The sequence below is a fragment of the Rhineura floridana genome, chromosome 11 (assembly GCF_030035675.1).
Source record: "Rhineura floridana isolate rRhiFlo1 chromosome 11, rRhiFlo1.hap2, whole genome shotgun sequence".
Classification (NCBI taxonomy): domain Eukaryota; kingdom Metazoa; phylum Chordata; class Lepidosauria; order Squamata; family Rhineuridae; genus Rhineura; species Rhineura floridana.
Genome location: NC_084490.1, coordinates 948,640 through 969,682, shown reverse-complemented (window position 1 = coordinate 969,682; position 21,043 = coordinate 948,640). Strand labels below are relative to the sequence as shown.

Sequence of the window (21,043 nt, the reverse complement as noted above, 5' to 3'; positions counted from 1 at the left end):
CTCCTCCCACCTCTAAGACCCCCTCCCCACCTTATTTTCTCATTGGCCACGCCCCCTTTATCGGCTCCACCTGTCGATGGATGTTCTTTCCTCTTTCACACCTCTTTTGTATATTTTAATACTAATCTTCCTTCTGGTCACGCCCTTTTTGGCTGTGCCCTCCCTCCAAAGCCACCCACTTTCGAAATTAGCATTTTGGTTGGTTGGGCTTACGTGTCTAATTGCTCCTGGGTTTCCCCCTTATGTGCACAGCTTCCCTGCAAGGTAGGCTAAGCTGAGACTGGGTTGTCTAAGGCAGAAATTTGAGTTTCGCTGGTCCTTGCCTGGGCTCATATGTACTTTTCTGCCCAGGGATGGGCCTCTGCCTTGTTCCTGTCACCTGATGAGGAGGGCTCCATCCTTGTTTGGTTTAGTATCTTGTCCTCAGGTTGTCTATATGCACCTCATGCATATAAAGCACATGCTTTCTTCACAAAGAATCTTGGGAAATGTAGATTAACCCTTAGAGTTACAATTCCCTGCAGCCTTAACAAACTACAGTTCCTGGGACTCTTTGTCCTTTAAATGTGTGGTGTTTATGCAGCCAAAAACTCCACTTATTTTTCTGTATCAAGGTTTCCCCAATGCACCTTTTTCTCTCTGTGGTCATCAGATTTACTCTGCGTTGTAGTCTTCAGAAGGCTTTCTCTTGACCACCAGGTGGCCAGGTACTTAAGGCTCTCCTTGTTGAAGGAAGCCCCTTTTCTCCAAAGGTAGCAGCTGCCTCTTGGAATTCTAAGTGGTGGTTTGTTGTGCTTATGTGTGTGTCTTCAGCATGACCTATCTGTGCATAGATTGATTCTGGAGCTAGATCCAGTTGGTGCACCCAAGGGTTTAAAAATAAAAAACAAAAAACTGTGTTCAGAGCAGGAGCATGTTATCACAGTAGCTTGTGAAAGGCCTACCTGAAAAAGTGGGGCTTTGGTGAGCATTTCTAGGCAATGTTTCTTAGAAGAGGGGCCACAGCAGAAGAGGACCTGTTGCATTTCACTTATTTATTTTTTTATTTTTTTATTTATTAGATTTTTATACCGCCCAACTAGCATAGCTCTCTGGGCGGTGTACAACAAAGTGCAAAAATATACAAAAATTCTATAGTAAAATACAACAACAATGTAAAAGAATAAGAAAACTAAAAGCAATTACAACACATATTAAAACTAAATTAAGTTAGATTAAAATGCCTCAGAAAAGAGGAAGGTTTTGACTTGGCGCCGGAAAGACAGTAATGTCGGCGCCAAGCACACCTCATCAGGGAGACTGTTCCAGAGTTCGGGGGCCACCACTGAGAAGGCCCTAGTTCTAGTTATCACCCTCCGAGCTTCTCTATGAGTCGGAACTCGGAGGAGGGCCTTCGATGTAGAACGTAGTGTACGGGCAGGTTCATATCGGGAGAGGCGTTCCAGCAGGTATTGTGGTCCCGCACCATATAAGGCTTTATAGGTTAAAACCAGCACCTTGAATCTGGCCCGGAAGCATATTGGAAGCCAGTGCAAGCGGGCCAGAACAGGTGTTATGTGTTCGGACCGCTTGGTCCACGTTATCAGTCTGGCTGCCGCATTTTGCACAAGCTGCAGCTTCCGGACTGTCTTCAGAGGCAGCCCTACGTAGAGCGCATTGCAGTAATCCAATCGCGAGGTTACCAGAGCATGTACCACTGATGTGAGGTCCTCCCTGCTCAGGTAGGGACGTAGTTGGGCTACCAATCGAAGTTGGTAGAACACATTCCGTGCCACCAAGGCTACCTCAAGTGACAGGGAAGGATCTAAAAAGACTCCCAGACTACGAACCCGCTCCTTTAGGCTAATGGATAGCGAGGGTGGTGAATTTGCCACTGTCCTTAAAAGTTAGTTGGGCTTGTACAGAGAACATGTGCTTTAAAGTTTAGGTATTTGTTTCTTTACTTATTAAATTTATATCCTGCCCTTCCTCCCAGCCCATTAGAAGCTTCTGTAAGTCTGTTTAGCTGAGATGAAGAATTGCAAAGGTTCCTAGAGAGGTGCAAATGTTCTCTGCTGTTGCTGAGGAAAAGATGCCTGGACCCTAGTAGCTGCAGCAGCAGGAGGATCCATGAGACCACAAGAGGGCAAGCAGTGGTCCAGCTGCGGAGCAGGTTGTTGAGGAATCTGGTGGAATCTATCCAAGAGTAATTGTAGTTCAAGGAGATGTCCAACCATACTAATTTTAGGAAGTAGCTTAGAGGCAGGAGATCCCATCCCTCTGGGGGTTGTGCGTGTGTGAGTGAGAGAGACAATGTGGCATACACAGAACGACACACAGAGAGCTGCCTTGTACTAAGACCAGGGCTGTGGAGTCGGAGTCAGAAGCAATTTTGGGTGGAGTCGGAGTTGGTAGAAATGTACCGACTCTGGCTTCAAAATAAATTTTGATTGACAAATTTTTTAAAATATAAATTCACAATGTCAAAGAAGCTTCCCATGAAGTCAGCTGTAGTTGAGCATTTCACCATAACTCAAGATGGAAAACATTTTGTGTGTCAGTGTATGACACAGGACCCAGATGAAGACAAATGCTGTGATGCCAAGATCAGCGCATATTCAGGCAGCGATAAAAATGCTCCTATGAGAGCTTCCAATTTAAAAAGACATTTACAGCCCTTTCCAGGGCTGTGGAGTTGGAAGCAATTTTGGGTGGAGTTGGAGTGGGACAGTAGAAAAATAGAGGAGTCGGAGTCAAAGGTTTGGCGTACTGACTCCACAGCCTTGACTAAGACTATTGGTTCATCCTACCTCAGTATTACCTCCACTGACTGAGAGCAGCTCTCCAAGTTTTCAGGCACGGGGTCTCTCACAGCCCTACCTGGAGATGCCAGTGGGGGTTGAACCTGGGACCTTCTGCATGCAAAGTGGCTGCTATACCTCTGAGTGGCTGCCATTCCCATGTGATACAAGGGCTGGTGGGCATGACTCTTGCTCCAGGGACTGCAAGGAGAGGGAAGGCTGTTTTGGGAGATAGTGCTCCCTCTTCCACTCCATTGTTTATTGATTTTGATTGTTGGTCAGAGGTGTGCAAAATTCCCAGAGGTCAGAACCACTCCAGCTGCAGGAATGGGGAGTTTACAGCTGGAATAACCTGGGTACCAAGGTGCCCAAAGTCAAGTGGGGAACTGGGCAACATCTGGAAATGTGATGCTACACACAGCTGCCGGGATTTGTAGTTGGGTGCTTGAGGGTTAAGCTGCCTTACCACAAGGGGGGAACCTGTGGCCTTTCAGGTGTTGGACTCCATCTCCCATCCGCCTCAGCCAACATGGCTGGCTGGCTGGCAGTGGGAGGTGAAGGTGGAAGTTGTAATCCGACAACATTTGGAGGGCCACGGGTTCCCCATCCCTGCCTTGCCAGGACCAATGGAAGTAGTAGAAAGAGTTCAGAGTGTGTGCGTGTGTGTGTGTGTGGCATATGTCTGCCAAGACAGTCTACTTCCTTCACCTTGAGGGCGAGGTTTCTGGTGAAGGAAATGGGCGTATTTGTTTGTATTTTAGGAGAATCTCTGTATCTTACAGAAGCAGAGTTCTTGTTAGGCACCTCTTTGTGAAAATTGGGGGAGGGAGAGAGAGAGAAGCTTCTGCTGACATTCATTCTCAAACGGATGGCCTTGGCTTTGCATAAGGAGAGCTTTTCAAAATCAGTTTAGACAATCTGTTGTCTTCCACGGGGGCTTCAGTTGAATCTCCTCTTTTATTAGGAGCAATCTTTTACGAGTTAATATTTTTTTCTGACACTCTGCCTAAGCTTATCAGTTGTTCTTGGACCAGGGAGCTCTGGGTGGGGCTTCTGATTGTAAGACTGACACTTGCAGCACTAACAGACTCTGAAGGGAGAGGAGCCTTCATTTGGGTGTTGCAGTCTCTCTTCCTGTGCTGCTTTGCATATGTTCCTTGCAGACTTCTGCAGTTCCGCGAATGTGTAGCTGTTGCTGCAGACAGCTGGCTTCTTTTCCCCCCTCCCCCCCAAAATGCTTCTGGCATTTGGAGTGCAGGATGCCTCCTGTGATCCAAAGGCTGGCTTGCTTGCCAAGGAAGATCCTGGCGAGTGCTGCTGGGGGGGCGGCAGATAGAGAGCAAGGGTGCTTCTTCCTTGCGAGGGGTGAGTCAGCTGAGGCTGCGCAGTGTGTTTGCTGTGGCAGTCTAAGGCTGGCTTGCCGCTGAAATGACTTCTGGGGGTTGCCCTTGGCCAGTGCTGCGTTGATATGAAGCTGACTGTTGGGTGATTTCCCTGCCCTTTCCCCCTGGGGTGCTCGTAAGGTGAAGGGTCCATCAAGGCATGCATCCTGTTTCCCACAGTGGCCAGCCAAACAGTTCTGGGAAGCCCACAAGTGAGAGGTGCAAGCGGCAGCCTCTGCACATTGTAAACGCATCCACGCACATATCTTGCAGCGTCTAGTATGTTGTCTTTGAACATGGAAGTTCTGCTTGGCCATCCTACCTAATACACGTGGACAGGCTTCTCTTTTTAGTTTGCCTAATTCTCTTTGAAATCCATCTAATCCATTGCTGCGTCTTGTGGCAGTGCATTCCAAAGGGCAATGAAGATGCCATTGTGCCAGGGACTGCTGCCTTTTTTGTTCAGCATAAGTGGCTTGAGAGCGAAAACGTCTTTCCTTGTGGTGGTCAGAAATCGCATGGTAGCATGCCCTTTTCAGAGGTCGCCTCTCCCCTCCTTTCTGATTAGATCATGTGGTTGTGGAGTGGCCACCTCTTCTCATCCAGCCACAAGCACAGAAGAACTGCAGACTTAATCCCTCCAGAAGTGGAGTGCATGACCTTTGCAGGGGTTTTTGGGGTGGGAATGCATCTATTACAGCCATTCTAATCATATTTTCATCTGAAATTTACATCGCAATCTTGCCCACATCTACCAGATGTAAGTCCCAGTGAGTTCAGTGGGGCTTATTCCCAGGTAATTGCAGTCTTCATGTCTTATTACTTGTGTTTGCTAGGAGGTGAGAGACAGGAGCTGTGAGGCATCTTCCCTGGTTTTTGGGGTACAGAGGTGAGGGCTTGCATGGAAACCTGGACTCACCGCTCTTGGTTGTGTGTGTGGGGGGCAGGAGGGAGAGGGCGGCTCCGAGAGAGATTGCTTCTACTGTGGATCATGCTGGGTCATGGCTTGGCTCTTCATGAGTAAAGGGCAACATTTTTTCCTTTAAGAGCCCAGCAAAAGATTGTGCTCTTCTTGACATACACAGGGTGAGTTCAGATATTACCCTAAACCATTGTTTGAGCTCCCAGGCGCACAAAGGCTGCCATGGACTGCTCTGATTTCCCTTTGCCTGCTCAGTCTCTGGGTATGTTGGTCTCCAAAGGAGGAGGAGCAGTGGCTGTTCACGATGGTTTGTCAGTTCATCCCAAACCACTCTTAGCACAAACATGGCGTGCAAATCCACTTCATAATTTCCAGTTCTGGGTTGCTGGCCAATTGGAAACCAAGTTTTGTCAGTACGGGTATCACATTAAGATGTAGTACAATAGCTTACTTAATCATGGTTTGGTGCAATATCTGAATTGTGACGCTGTGTGTCACAGAATGGTGTTAGTTTGTGTGTGTGTGTGTCGGGGTGTCCGTGCACACGCATGGTAGATAATGCATATGAATAATTTGAACTGGGAAAGTAACCCTTGAAAACTTTGCTTAGGGGGTGGGTGTTTTGCAGATGGATGCCGGAAGATGCTTTCGCTGGATAAACCTGCAAAGTTACTCTGGGCCTTGGCCTTGATTGCCCTATCTCCAGTTTTGCTCATGGGCCAAAAAGGTGCAGTTGTAGCCCAGCCAGAATTGCCTGTCCCATGTTAGGCTTTGAATTGATGGGATCCTTGAAGGCAGCCTTTGCCATCCTGGTGACCCCCAGAGATTTTGGACTACAATTCCCATCAGCCCTGGCCAGCACTATTGACAGAGGCTGCTTTAAGGCCAGGACCAGCTGGCTCACACAGAGAAATCATGCCGGTGGTGACTGTCTTGTGGAAAAACTGACTACAGAGAGTTCTGGACTGAGAGACCCAGCTCCTCACCCTTCTGCCATGCTGTGCCGCAGATTAACCTGCTGTGGTGCATTCCTGCTAAGGCCTACCGGCTTGCTCTGATCCCCCCAGCAAAGTGGAACATAGATAGAGCAGCAGTTTGCAGATCAGGTTTGCTGTTCTATAAAACTTGAGCCCTTTGTGCCCACATTCTGGCACGTGATGGCAGCTTTGCAAACCTGGAGCCATTTCTCTGGACCTGCTTTTGCACATGTCTGTTGTTTCATAAAAGGCCGTCTTCAGGTATGTGAATGCTGTTAGCCTTCAGTAGAATAGAAAGCAGAAGGAATCAAAACATTCAATGGATCATCTGGGTTTGCAGGCTGGTGGATGAAGACTTGGTCTCGTCATGGTCTGAGCCAGCAGCGACTCTGTTTTGTGCAGCTTCAGACTGGACACTCTTTCCAAGTCCGTAACTTCCATCTCCTTAGTACTGGAGTGAACTTTTCTTGTGTGTGGGAACAGCTCGAGAGAGAGTGGCGGGGATATGGATGGGTGGATGGCCAGCCAATTGCCCAGCTGGACCCTGGGATGCCAGTTCCCTGGAGCAAGCTTGGCATGCCCTGTGCAAAATGGAAAGAGCCTTGCATATTTTCAGCATGCTGTAAGTTGCTCCCCAGGCTGACTTTTAAAGGGAAATATTGAGCTAGCCCGTGAGGCCCAGGTGATCCCTGGAGGCTTAAGTTTCACAGCAGCCTTGGAGTTGTGCTTGTGGTCCCACCATGCCCCTCTCCTTCCCCCCCCCATACCCGCCAGCCTGTGGAAGCTGTGCTTGGTTCTGCTGTCCGGATCTTCCTGAGATTTTTTTGTGTACTTGTTCCCAGACCAGAGCAGAGAGAGGCAGGCTGGCCGCCTGTGTGCAGGGAACTGAGTTGTCTGGTGGTGGGGTGCTTGTGGTAGTAGGTAATCCTATTTTGCATCAGGGGCCTGATTTAGGTGGCCATTGGCTTCCTTTCAGCCTGGGAGTTCTGTGTCTTTTGGAAATGTTTTAAGATAGACTTGCAAATTTAGTTACCAACAGATGCTGTCATGAAAGAGAACTTTACTGGCATACTTACCAGTGTTAGTCACTGGGGGCACATCAGCAACCTATTTTGGTGTGTGGGTGTGTGTGGAGAGCGGCCACCAGCCAGCTCTAGTTTGCAAACTCTTCCCTGCCTTGATTTATTGGAGATCATTCTTACTTGCCATTGGCAAGTAACTGTTGACAAAGCCGCCTTAGAGTTCTACCTGCTGACTGAAGTCCTCAGGATAAATTAAAAATAAAAAAACCCCAAATTAACATGGTGAGGGGGTTTGAGAGTGTTGAAGAAGCTGAGAGCAATGCCGTCAGGAGTCTAGAGCAAGAGGCTAGACTCCTAGCAGGGGCACCCAAGGTGGAATGGTCAAAGCTGAGACACCAGACTAAGAGGCATCCACACTCAGAGGGAGGCAATGGTAAACCACCTCTGAATACCTCTTACCACAAAAACCCTATGAACAGAGTATCCAAAATGCAACACGAGATAGTGCTGGAGGATGAGACCCCCAGGGCAGAAGGCACTCACCAAGCTACTGGGAAGAACAAAGGGCAGATGCTCTTGGAGGTCACTGATTCATAGGGTCGCCATAAGTCATAATCGACTTGAGGGCACATAACAACAACAACAACAACAAAAGGCATGACGGACCTTGTGGACTGCTCTGATTCCATCTATATGTGGCATCTGGAGAGTTTCTGCTGTTTTCATACTTGCTGGTCTGTTGGTCACAGGTCTGTTCTTCGCTAGGGACTGGAAATACCTTTTGGTAATAGTGAGCTGATCTCTGGCTTTAATTTTTTACATAATTTTTGTTGTATATGTGTGATTGTTGTAAACTTTTTATTCTTTTTAATGAATAGTGCTATACAAATATTTTTATAAATAGATAAAATTAAAATCTCCCTTTTTTTAATTAAATATCTTTCAGTAATTTACCATTCTGTCTCCCATCATTGGAGCAGAACAGGTTGTTAACACTGGCCTAATGGGCTTCCATCACCTCTTTCTAGGCCTGCCCCCCCCCCGTTGCATGGGACTTGGCAGTGCCTCTGGCACCCTCCAGATTGCCTGCATGGCTGTGGGAGCCAGCTTGCTCCAAGAGCAGGCACTGAGTGACTGTTCCAGGAATCCATCTGCACTCCAGAGTAGCTGGCGAAGCTGCCCAAGGGTAGCTGAACAAAAATTAGAACAATTTCTGTCCCCTTCATGTTGATTCTGCCAAAACAGTGAAGCTCCTTATCTACCCAAGCCGTTTCTGGTAAGCTGCTGCCTCTAGGACAGAGGTGGCCAGCCCTTGGCGAACCCTCTGGAGGTTGCATGTCAGTGGGGTGGGTGTCCAAAAGTGGGCACAGACTCCCCTCATGCTCTCATGCTCAGCCCCCTTCCCAGCTGATTTCTGCTGATCAGCTGCAGAGAGGGATATCGCCTTCTCCCTGCTCATTGTATGATCAATGACTGGGAGGGGCCACCTTGCATCGCAATCTGTGTGTTGGACTCTCCGCCCAACCCAGTACTGTGTCTATTTTAAATCCCCCCTTTTTGCCACTGCTGCCAAAATTGAGAGGGTCTTGAGGAGCCAAAAAGTTTGGCTTGGGGTGTGTGCAGTGTTCTGTAGAGAACTTGCTCCACAGATCCACTCCTGCACCAGGCACCATCCTCTTTTAGCTCAGTGGAGGCTGCGTGTGGCGAAGACGCCTCCTTGGCTATCGCTGCTGCTGCTTTCCTGCTAGTGATTCCCGAAACAAGGGGGAGGCTTGGGCCTGAAGCTCTGAGGCTGGAAGGGAGACTGCAGAGCCTTGCCCCTCTCCTTGGCCAAAGGGGATGGCATCCACGCCTGCTGTGAGAAAGTGCTAAAGACTCGGGGCCTCTCGCAGCTGTGTCTCTCCCTGTGGGACAGCTGGAATGAGGGGCCTGGGACAACAGGGTGTGTGTTTGTGTGTGAGAATTGGAATCCCTCTTTTTGCCTGTCTTGGACCCTTGAAGCCCAAAATGCCTGTGGTTGGGAATTCTGTTGTTGGCCATGGCTCAGTCTCTCTCGTTCGGGGGTGGGGAGCGTGTGCCCCCCTGATTTTGTTGGACTCTCAGCCCCACAGCCAGCCTGGCCAGTGGTCCAACAACAGCTCCCCGGAGTGGGGGTGAAGGAACAGCCCAGCAGTGGCTCCCATTGGGGTGTTGGATTCCTGCATTGAGCAGGGGGTTGGACTTGATGGCCTTATAGGCCCCTTCCAACTCTACTATTCTATGATTCTATACCGCCTGTTCTTCGTGCCTATCTAGGAGAGTTTTTGAGTCTTCAGCTGTTCTTCCCAGATGAAATGCAGCCGCCTCTGGAGAAGTGTGGCACCCAGTGACTCCTCCATGATGCCTAGAGACCATTAGATATTATCCACAGCATGTTTTGTGTTGCCCCGAGCGCTGCTTCAGGGAGTTTGCTTCCATGGCCAGGTCTCAGAGAGGGGTTACATCGAGGTTTTGAGCCCCGTCCCCACAGAGGAATAGATCTCTTTGCACTGGATCTGCAAGGGCGGTTTCTGACTTGCCCGCGTTCAACGATAGGAGTGAGAAAATGCCTCCTCTCCCAACTATGCTGCTGAAATGAAGAAACTTTTTTGTGTGGAAGGATGGTGAGCTCCACTCAGTTCTGGTAGTAAAAAATAAATTCCTGGGCTCAGGCTTTGTTCGTGTGTGTTGTGGTGTGGCGTGGTGTGTGTGTGTGTTGTGGTGTGGATTTCAGGGTTTTTTTTGGGTGGGGGGAAGAACAAATCAGACCCCACCAGTCTGACCCCTGCTAGTCTCTATAGTCACTTGAAGCATCTCCACTGTTGGAGGCAGTGAATACTGAATACCAGTTGCTGGGAATCGTAGTTGCTGTTGCGTTCAGGTCCTGCTGCTTGTGGGATTTCCTTTGGGACATCTGGTTGGCCCCTGTGAGAACAGGATGCAGGGCTAGACTTATTTATTACATTTATATTCTCCCCTTCCTCCCAGAGGAACCCAGGGCAGCAAACAGCAAGATGCTAAAACAGTAGAGACATGTGAGGCTAGCACTCTGCTAAAGCTAAGCAGGGTCAGGTCTGGTCAGTGCCTGGATGGGAGACCACCTGGGAGCCATACGTAAGCCGCCTTGGGTTTCTATGATGAAAAGAAAGGCGGGTTATAAATGTAATAAATAATAAATAAATAAAATAAAAACATATTTAAAACATTTAAAAATATTGAGAACATCTAAAAACACTTAAAAGCAATTGCATACCTCACAGTTATTAATTTCATATTTGCCACGCCCAGTGTCTCTAATGCCTGGGTAAACAGGAATGTTTTTACATTTTTCCTGAAACTCAATGAGGGAGACAGGTGCACTTCACTAGGGAGGGCATTCCAGAAACGGGGAACCACCACCAAGAAGGCCTTGTCTCTAGGCAATGCCAACTGGGCGGCAGCCAGAGCTGCCCTCCCCCCAGGCCTGATCCAGCCGCTGCAGGGCTTGTCTTATTCTCTTAAGCTGGGGTGGAAGGGAGGTGGATTGTGGGTCCTTGCTCCTGCCACGCAGAGGTGACTCTCCTTTCGCTGGCTTCACTTTCTGAGGCTGAAGGAAGCCGGGGTGGCCAAGTTGAGACTCATCTCAGGATGACACTGGGAAACGGGTCCAGACATTGTATGTGGCAGACTTCAGACACGCGGACCCACTGGCCATACCCGATATCTCTTTCTCCCTTCCCCGCCGCTCAGCAAGCGCCCACTTAAGCTGGTCTGTTGAGGCTCGAAATGCCTCTTTGCTTCTCTGGCGAAGGAGGAGTGGTGCAGAGTGCCTCGGTGTAAATGGCTCCCTGCCTCAAGTCGCTCGTCCAGGAACCTGATCTCTATAAATGGAAGCTAACCCCCCCCCCCGTCTGTCTAGTGCCACTTGTGTCTTCTCCTTTTTTGTGTGGGCCCAGTTTGCACTTCTGTGAATGAAGCACCCTGCTGAGTTCTCTTTCTGGTCCTGGGAGTGGCTCTGCCATTTTGTGCTGGGCCCTCCCCCTCTGAGCATGTGTCCCCCACCCTCCACCCCGGCCCTCCCTCCTGTAATCAGTCCAGCTGTCAGGCAAGACAATGGCGGCAGCGAGGGGGGGCTCCCCTGCTTCTGTTGGCTGCAGAGAACAGCTGTCTCTCCTTTTCATTCCAGCAGCCGGGTGGATGATGGCACGCTCAGGAGCCCCACTTGCACTCCGGGTGGGGTGGGGACCTTGTCACGCAGAGTTGTGCTCCAACTAAAGTTGATGTGAAGGTCAGTGAGAAGACCTTGGTGGGGGGAGCTGCCCCCAGTGCGAAGGGTGACAGCAGGAGGAGGTAAAGGCATACTCTCTTCTGCCCCCCCCAGAGCTGTCTAGTTTCTCTTGACCTTGGAGTAGTTGGTCCTTGTACACTTCTGAGCCCCGCCTGGGGGGGGGGAGGAAGGAGAGAGGAAGCCTACCTCTGATGGAGCCACAGCCCCTTTCATTGAGCCGTTTTCAAAAGGGGGGTGACTCTGGGGAGGGTCGTAGCTCAGTCTCCTTGTATGCAGAAACCCCAGGTGCACTCCCCTGTGTGGGGCTGGGAATGCCCCTGCCTGGAAACCAGGAGCACCATTGGAGCCGGTCAGCGTAGATGATACTGAGCTCAACGCCCAGTCTCTAGCCTGAGAGCAGCATCAACCATTCCCCCCCCCAGTGCCTCAACCCTCATGGGGATTTCTGGGGGTGTGGAGGGGTCTGTCTCTGCTGCAGACTGACCCGGGCCAAACAACGAGCGTGAGGGTGCGATGGCGGCTGCCGCCCAAGCCTGATGCTGCCCCAGAGCTTGTTCTGGGGGTGGGGGGAGGGCTGCTGCACTGGGGCTGGGGCAGAAGGGAAGGGCTGCCCTTGAATTTCCTGGCCAAGGACGGTGGGACTCCTGTGGCTGCCAGGTAGTGGTTCAGGGGAAGGGCCTCCCTTCCTTCTGCCGGGCTCCATTTGTTTCTCTCCAGTGATCTTTATCTCTATCTTCTGTTTCAGGATAACTGCAGTTTTACATATTGTTGGCAGTACCGCAAGGGGTGTGTGGCTGGGGCCAGCACTTGGCTGCAGAACGAGTCCCTGGTGGCCCCTCCCGGCTGCAAGCCCCCTGGCATTCAGGGGTGCTCCAGTTAGGAAGCCACTTTAGACTACAGAGCCAGACCGTGCACCGATTCCTCAGCCCAGGATAGTCTGCCCCCGGGGCAGAGAAGCCTCTTTCCCACCACTTGCTGACCTTTATTTAGCCGGAGACTTCCAGGGTGGCACCTGGAACTTTCTGGAAGCAAAGTATGCTTTGTACCCCCAAACTATAGCCCCTCTTAACCAGCTGCTTGGTTTGAAACTTGCTGTTTTTCAGACTTCGTAGGTGCAGCCAAGTGTTACATCAGAGTCAGAGACATGAACGTTAGGGTGGATTTCCCAGCCGGGTAATTTATAGTTCTCTCCCTCCCCAGGCACGCTTTATTGCAGATTCTTTGCAAAGCCTTGTTGTGCTCTTAAACAGGAAGGATGGCAACTCTGTCAGGGTGGGGGAGCTGGTGATGGCGGTGCTGCTGGGCCTGTGTGAGCCAGCCATGCGTACAAAGGAGGCCTTTTCTCAGTGCTCTCGGGTGTCCTGCTGTGCGGCCAGGCTGGGCTGTAAACCCATTTTGTTGCTTCATAAAACACGCTTCCCTTGGAGAAACGGAGTGATAGGTGAGCCTTGGGCTCAGAGCAGTTGCATACCTGGGGAAGGTGGGGTGTTGTGAAAGCTGTTCCTCCTCTTTCCCCATGTGCCTCCAGCCTCCACAAAGGGTACTGCTGTGAAGCCATAGAAATGGGGTCACAGTTCATGCAGTTGGGGACCCTGTGTCTTGAGGGGGCAGTGTGAGTGTGGCTCTCCAAACAGAGAGGTGGTCTCTGAGCTGGGAGACCCATCCCGTCGTCCCACCCCCACGCCTTTCTCTCTTTAAGTACCTCGGGACAGGCCGTTGTCGCTCCCATTTTGCAGATGGAGGAACTGAGGCTGATCATCAGGGCTGAGGGGAAAAACACCGGCTGTCTACCCGGCTCCTGCAGCCTTTGTGCTGATACTCCCAAGAGTATGGGAAGCCTTTTTTCTAGCACTGAGGCAGGACTGGGGGGGGGGGCAGGCCCCCACCTGAAAATCCACTGCTGGTTCCTAAGACGGTGGATGCCAGCAGGAAGTGCTGGGTCTGGAAGAGGGTGTCACCTTTTAACACCAGGGTGCTGTTTTGATTATATTTTCATTTTAATATTTCTATCCGGCCAAAAGGCCCTGAAGGCGGCTTACAAAAGAACACCAGTACACATTACATATACACATATATCAATAAAACAACACACAATAAACACAATACAATTTGTACTGCATTCTGCCCCATCCAGGAGTCCGTTGCCCCCCTTCGTCCTGAGGCCAGCCTTGCCCTTTGGCTGCAGGAGAGGCCTGGAAGTGGCGTTAGGGAACCCTGTCTTGGCTGGGTCGGCCGGCCCGGGGGAGGGCTTGGGCCTTTGGGGGCTGTGAGGCTGCTGTTGCTTGGAGTGGGGGGAAGGACACATTTCCAGAGCAGCTGACTAAGCCCCACACTCTGAGGACAGAGGGGCCATCATGTACCCATTTGGAGAAGCCAGCACCACTTAAGCATCCAGCCTGTGCAGGGGGCGGTGGTTGGCTTCATGTTGCTAAGTACTGTTTGCTTCTTTCCAGCCCTGCCCAGCGCTCTCAGTGAAGCAGGACCCCCTCCCCTTTTTTTAAACATGAAGAATGCTGTGCTGGGAGGTCTTTGGTAGGTGCTTCTGCCTCTTGGAGGGCCTTTCCTTCTGCCTTGGCCCCGCTGGAAGCCTTTTGTGCTCCTGCGTGAGCTGCCCCAGGGAAAGTTGTTTCTCTCCGGCTCCAGCCTTTACTGCCAGCCTTTACTGCGATTCCTAACCTCCCCATGACTCTCAGTCAGTAAGATGAGAGGTGGGGAGGGGCCTTGCCAAGGACCAAGGCCAGCACTTGGAGGTGGGGGGGAGAGGAGAGGAGGAAGGAATGGGCAGGGACTGCGCAACCCGCTTCTGGCCCTAATTGGATTAACAGGCTTGAGTTTCCCTCTGTGTCAAATGCACCACCCAAACCTCTGTGTGTACATACACAAATATTCTGTGGTGTAGAGTGTCTTGGCCAGCGCTTGCTGTAATGGCGGGTGAGGAAGGGCCTCTGCTGTGCAAAGGGAAGTCGACTGACTTGCACAACAGCCCGGCTGATGGGGTGGCTGTCCGGAGGGCTGAGTGGTGCAATCTTGCACTTTCTGTGGTGGAGGAAGGCCCCGAGCTAAGGCGTGTGGCTTTATCAAGGCATATTTACATCCTGGCTTTCCTCTAAGGCCTTTGGAGGGGCGCGCACAGAGGGCTGTTCTTTCTCATCCTCACAGCAGCCGTGTGAGGGAGGCTAGTGTGCTGCCCGTGGCCACCCAGTGAGCCTCGTGGGTGCTGAGTGGCTGTAGTGCTCTAACCAGTGCCTCTCACATTTGAGGTAATGGAGGCGCAGTTAGGTCAACAGAGGTGCCCTGGACAGACCACTGTTGAGTGCCTGGGCATCTTCTCCAGAGGAAATGATGAAACATGCTCACTGTGACATGCTCCCCTCCTCCTCCTCCTCCCTCCACCACCATCACCAAGGCTTCAGAGGGATCTGAATCTTCTCTCCCCTCTTCACCTTGTGGTGTCTGTTGCACTATGTTTGCTGGCCGTGGTTGTGTGCCACCGTTTGAGAACTCTTCTCCCCTTGGAGGTTTGCCAAAGGCCAAGCACTCTTATTGGAAGCAGGAGGCCTAAAGTCAGCCTTAATAAACCAGGTGCCCTCCAGTTGGCTTGGACTACAACTCCAGTGTGGCTGTGTGATGCTGAGGCCAATGGGAGGAGTTGTTCAAACCTTAGAGGGCACCTGGGAAGATTGGCGTCTGTCATGCTTGGGGGTCATGATGATTGTGTGTGTATGCACGATTAACAAAACAGGTTTAATTTCTGTTGCAAAAAATGTTTTGGCTCCCGCCTTTGTCAGCTGCTCTGATGAAAATGAGAGGGTGCTGTTCCCAAGGTGGCAGTTTCACAGTTTAACGTCCTCTTATTTTCACCAGAGCAGCTGACAAAGGCGGAAGCCAAAACATTTTTGCAACAGAAATTAAACCTCTGTTTTGTTAAATTGCGTTATCATTTGTATTGTTTCAGTGATTACATGAATCCCAAGATATGTTTTTAATAATGTTTTAACCCTTTAAAAAGATTTTTTAAAGCTTTTAAAAAAATGTTTTTAATGTTTTGTTTTAATGTATTTTAAAATCTGTTTTTATGATGTTTTAAAGTGTTTTTAGCATCCAGAGCAAGCTTGGGTAAATGATGTTCGATGCCTTTTTTCCAAGGGATTATTGACCACTTGGACCTTTTGGGGATGAGGATTTAACCCTGAATAATGGTTCTGTACTACCCAGTGCAGACACACGTTTCTCCGTTGACCTGCCACCCTGTCTATTGGGATCAGTTGGCTGGATCACCCCCCCTTCCCAAAATGCTCTGCTCAAGGAAGTTGCATTACAGGTAACTGTGAATTAGGTGGGGGTGGGAGGTGGGGAGAGAGAGAGGGGGGGGAGAGAGGGGGGAGGGAGAGGGAGAGGGAGAGAGGGAGAGCGCCAGCTCTTCCCTGCTCACCACCTGTGGCTTCAGCTATTTCTGCTGATGCCACAGCTAAGCCCAGGCATAGTTGCCCAGGACACACATTCCAAGGCGTCTGTCTCCACAGGTTAGGGTGTGTGTGTGTGTCTGTCTCTCTCTCTCTGTCTCTCTTTCTGAGACTGAGATGCCACAACCACCCGGCAGTTTGAGTTCCTGGAAACAAACCCACAGGCTTGTAACTAAGGATGCAGCTGCCAGAGAGCTGACCTCTGCTAGCCTGCCATGCTGGAGAGTGTGTGGAAGGGGAGATGCAGCCAAGGAGGCTCTTCTCGCATACCCTCCCGCACAGGTGCTTCACTGCACATCAAGAGTTTGTGTGGTCGAATGCTGGATGGATTCATGCTGGAGTGTCTCTGCTGCCAGTCCAGGGTCTTTCAAGGACCCCAAGCCTCCTGCTACTTGCAAGGGATGAGGGGCTGCCCAGCCTTGCACGTGTGGACTGTGGACGGCAACCCCCACTGATTCTCCCCCTCTCCCTCCGCCCCAGTGCTAATAAGCTGTGTGACGTGCCTGGCCTTTCAGTCTTGGCTGCTGGGAAGACCCAATGCGGCCCCTCCCTTTGTAGGCGTGAAGCCCAGTTATCCTCCTTTTCTCTCCCTCACCGCCGGGTCTCCTTTTCTTCTCTAGCGTAAGCCTCTTTGCCTTTATTTATGCATCCCCTTCAACCCAAAAGGGGCTTCTGGCCCATGCAGGAGCCAAGCGATTGATCCGTGCAGTGCTCCTGCCAGACACCTCGGGAGTGTGTGCGTGCGTGTGGCGCAGGGAGGCTCTCTCCAGTTTTGGGTTGGTCTGTGGTTCGAATCCAGGGCACTTGAGTATGCAAAATGTCGGCTGTTCCTGTTGCGCTTGGGGCTGCCATATGGCAATGCCACGCTTCAAGCAGCCCTACAAGTCTTGCTGAGGAGAAAGGAACGTTTTACTCCCAGGGAGTTCTCCGTTATTGCCTTTATTTTGTCACCCAGAGTTCAACTACAAGAGTACGTTTTTTGATGTTTGGAAATTCAAGGATCTGGGATTCTTTACTCTTAGGGATTTATATTCTGTGGCCCAGCCAGCTACTCCCCAGAAATCTTTGTAGAAACCAACGGCGGGATGATTTAGGAGTCTCATGGCTGGCATGGCACCAGGTGGACAACTTCATCCGACTTTCACAAGTTAACAGGCTGCCAGAACTCTGACCCCTTTTGAAATATTAGTTAGGCTAACAGATGATACGGATAACAGTTTGGTATCCTCAATATATGTTTTAATTGACAAGGCTATGGGGATGCGGAGGGACGAAAGGCGGGTGTGGGAGGCTGATCTACCCGTTCAGACTGATTCCCAGGATCAAGTAGTTATGGGGAGTAAATTTCCATACAGGCTTATTTCCAGTGGGCATCTGGTTGGCTACTGTGAGAATAGGATGCTGGACTAGAAGAGCCCCCTTTGGCCGGATCCAGCAGGCTCTTCTCGTGCTCTTATTTCAACTTCAGAGAACAAGCATTAAATTGTTTTAAATTGTGTTTTAAATTGTTTTTAAAAGATGTGTTTTTAAATTTGTATATTTGTTTATAATGTTTTTAGTTATTGTAAACTGCCCAGAGAGCTTCGGCTATGGGGTGGTATATAAATGCAATAAATAAAATAAATAAATTAAAAATCATACAGAAAGGGCATCTTACACCTCTCCGTCCTTCCTACATCCAGTCTGTATTTTTGCTCCTGTGCAGGAGAGGATGTAAGGGCGGGCAGTCATTCCATCACTGGTGGGATGTGCCGTTTCTTCCATGGGCCAGCAGCCCCTGGCCAGGCACCCTCCTTCCACATCGCCTGATAGGCCAGCTCTGCCAGGCAGCATCCCAGCAAGATTTGCTCCCCATCCTTCTCCACCCCCTGGCAGCCCCCCCACTCCATCTGTGCACCCTGAGAGGCCTGCTCAGTCCAGGGAATCTCCCTGAGCAAGAGAGGAGAGGCCGCTAAGCCCATCAAGGAAGGCTCCGTAGCTCAGTGGGTAGAGCACCCTCCTTGCATGCAGAAGGTCCCGGGTTCAATCCCCAATGGCAGCATCTCCAGGTAGGACTGGTAGCGGAACCCCAGAGAGCTGCTGCCAGTCTGTGTAGATAGTACTGAGCTAGATGGACCCCAGTGGCCTGGCCTGGTATAAGGCTGCTTCCTTACGTGCTGACTTGAACCCTGTCCTACGATGTGGTGTGGTGACATGGGCTCACCCCACCGTTGGGAGTGAAGTTCCTGTGCCAGGTCAGACTGGCGGGAAGTGCTGGTTAATGGTTGCGTGGCTGTGGGTTGACGTGGGATCTGAGGACGCCGCATGGGCCCACGGCTGGCTGGTGAAGTGTTGTGCCAACATATCTGGCACGTTGCTGGTGGAGATGGCATTCTGCAGGCATAGTGGGGCTTCTGCTGAGACCTACAGCCCAAGGGTCACATTCTCCCATGGGTGGAAGGTGGGGCTGGGAGCAAAGATGGGGGAGACCCTCGCCTCTGGACAGCTCCAGGCTGTTTACTGTGTTCTAGCCCTGCAAAACACCAGAGGCCTCGTGCATGCACACCCCAGTCTCCTTCCACCTTCCCTCCCTCCCTCCCCGGCAAGCCAGAGGCGCAATGGCCATTCAGGGCTGCACTTGCGCCAAGCAGAAGCACTTTGAGGAGGGGGCAGAGGGGGGCCGTGAGGGGATGGGGCCGCATAGAGAGGCTTGGAGGGCCGCATGCAGCCCCATGAACTGGAGGCTCCCCACTCTTGCTGTAGCCCCTCAGCCGAAGGAACTTCAGTGAGGGATTGCACCCTCCAAAGGAATATAAAGCTGACATTAAAAAAAAAACAACGTATGGCACATGTATAACTTTCTGCAATAATAAGCTCAACACATGACCTGTTGAATCATATTTACAGTGCTTGATCTAAGTAGTTGTATTTCCTCCTTTATTATTTTCTTTATTTCCCCCTTCTTTTTTAAAACATTGAAAAGCTTTCACTGTGCCTGACAGATGAGGCCATGAATTTGTACTTTAAGAGGTACGTGTAGAATTGGACAGACTTGACTGACTGTGATTCAGTTTAGAAGCGGCACTTAGTTTAAACTGAATTTTTAAAAATCCAGTTTCATTTTTAGAAGTCTTTTTTTCTAAGTAAGCGTGTGAGATAAAGCTGCCCTGGATCGTTGTGGTCTCCTTGGTGCTGCAGACGGACTGTCCCACTTGAGTGCCAGCCCCTCTTCTGGCACCATTGGGAAGAAGCTGTGAGCTAATATTTGGCTTGCTGAGGGACCCTGGTATTTGCGGGGGGGGGGAGGGAGAGAGCGCAGCCACACAATGGCCACATTCTGCCTCCAGGGCCTGGGCTTCTGTGCCTGAGGTCTGGCAAGGCACCTTGGGAAGCAGCTAGAAGTTTACCCCAGGGAAGCAAGGTAGGGTGAGCATAGGGGCATGGGATGCTGTCTTACATGGAGTCAGGCCATTGGGGTCCATCTAGCTCAGTACTGTCTACACGGACTGGCAGTGGCTGCCCAGGGTGTCAGTTAGGCAGTCTCCCAGCCCTGCCTGGAGATACCGTTGGGGATTGAACCTGTGACCTTCTGCCTGCAGAGCAGACCCTCTACCCCTAAGCAACGGCCCTGCCCTCAATGCCTTTGCCAACCTGATGCCCTCCAGAAGTTCTGGGCAGTAATGCAACTTCCAGATTGGATTATTGCAATGCGCTCTACTTGGGGCTGCCCTTGAAGACGACTTGGAAACTTTGACTGGTCCAAAATGCAGCAGTCAGATTACTGGTGGGGGTTCCCTTTAGAAACCCTGTTCTAAAGCAGCTGCATCGGTTGCCAATTCGTTTCTAGACTTAATCCAAGGTGCTCATGCTAGTGTTTAAAGACTTGAGACAACGTAGGTTCCAAATATCAAAAGACCGCCTCCTTTCCTACCAGACCCTCTGAGGCATCTCGAAACCCTGGGGAGCCTTTGCTGCTAGTCAGTGTAGAGTTTTTCTGCCCTCAGAAGTTTGGGGCATTGTGGCGCAGGAGAGGGCGTTCTTGGTTGTGGCAGCCCCAAAGCTGTGGAATTCCCTCCTCACAGAGGCGTGCCTGGCACCTTCGCTAGACAGTTTTCAGTTAATGCTGAAGACGCACCTCTTCACCCCGGCCTTGGACATTTGAGAGAGAGAGAGATTGTAGGGCCCTCTCTAGTTGTGGTAGTAATTTGTTTTAAACTGTTTTTAATATTGTTGTGACCCGCCCTGGGACCTTCCGGTGAAGGGTGGGTAGCAACTCTAATAAACCAACAATAATGATGATAATAATGCTCCCATCAGCCCTAGCCAGCACGTCCGTCGGGTTCTGGGGTTGATGGCAGCAGAAAACCATAAGAAGAGCCTGCTGGATCAGGCCAGTGGCCCATCTCGTCCAGCATCCTGTTCTCATAGTGGCCAACCAGGTGCCTGGGGGAAGCCCGCAAGCAGGACCTGAGTGCAAGAACACTTTCCCCTCCTGAGGCTTCCGGCAACTGGTTTTCAGAAGCATGCTGCCTCTGACTAGGGTGGCAGAGCACAGCACTAGGGTGGCAGAGCACAGCTGTGCTGGATGGGGCCGCTGGGAGCTGTTGTCCCAAATGTCTGGAGGGTGCTGGGTTGGCAAGGGTGGCGTAAGGGAGGGGCTGTCTGCTGGAGGTTTGGGGGGGAGAGGCATGGCTGCTGTAATGCTGGTGGGGCTGCAGGTCTGATATGGGGGGCGGCAGAGTCTGGGGCTGGATGTACTTTGGACCTTGGAAGCCCCAGCTCTGAGCCCAGTGAGTTTTTGCCTGCAGGCATGACTGGATTTGATTTGGCTGGCAGGCCAGGGGTTTCAGCAGGTCTGGTGTGAGTGGAGGGGGTGCAGGAGGCCCCGTGGGGGTCGGAAGCCATGCAGGACGGGGATCCTGGGCATATGCCTCCCTCATCCCTCCCTCTCTCCAAACCCTGGGACCCCCCCCCCATTTAGTTTCTGAGCCTTCAGAAGATACTTGTCAGCAAACATTTGGGGGCTAGAAGTGTGTGCTGCAGTGGCTTAAAAAAACAAAAAGGCTGAGATTTATTCAGGAAACAGAAGTGCACTCTCCAAAATAGGCCCGGATATGGTTTCTGGGAGAGGAGAGTGTCTGTCCTTGTCCTTGTGTTTTTCCTTCTGCAGGGGAATCCAGACACCTCTGTGTGGGCAAAGGGAAGCTCTTTGCTTGTGTGTGGGGGCTCCTTC

At 51.0% G+C, this 21,043-nt stretch overlaps 1 protein-coding gene across 4 annotated transcripts in view; it reads left to right on the top strand.

The window, feature by feature from the left end:
- Positions 1-21,043, top strand: part of LRCH4 (leucine rich repeats and calponin homology domain containing 4) — a 52,877-nt gene that overhangs the window by 568 nt on the left and 31,266 nt on the right. The window contains exons 1-2 of one of the 4 annotated variants that reach the window (XM_061590850.1): positions 11,237-11,368; positions 15,515-15,689. The exons of 2 other annotated variants lie outside the window; for them this stretch is intronic. The gene's annotated coding sequence lies outside the window, so the exon portion shown is untranslated. Of the gene's footprint in view, positions 1-11,236; positions 11,369-15,514; positions 15,690-21,043 lie in introns of those variants that run through there. One more of the 4 variants, XM_061590851.1, reaches the window with a different exon arrangement.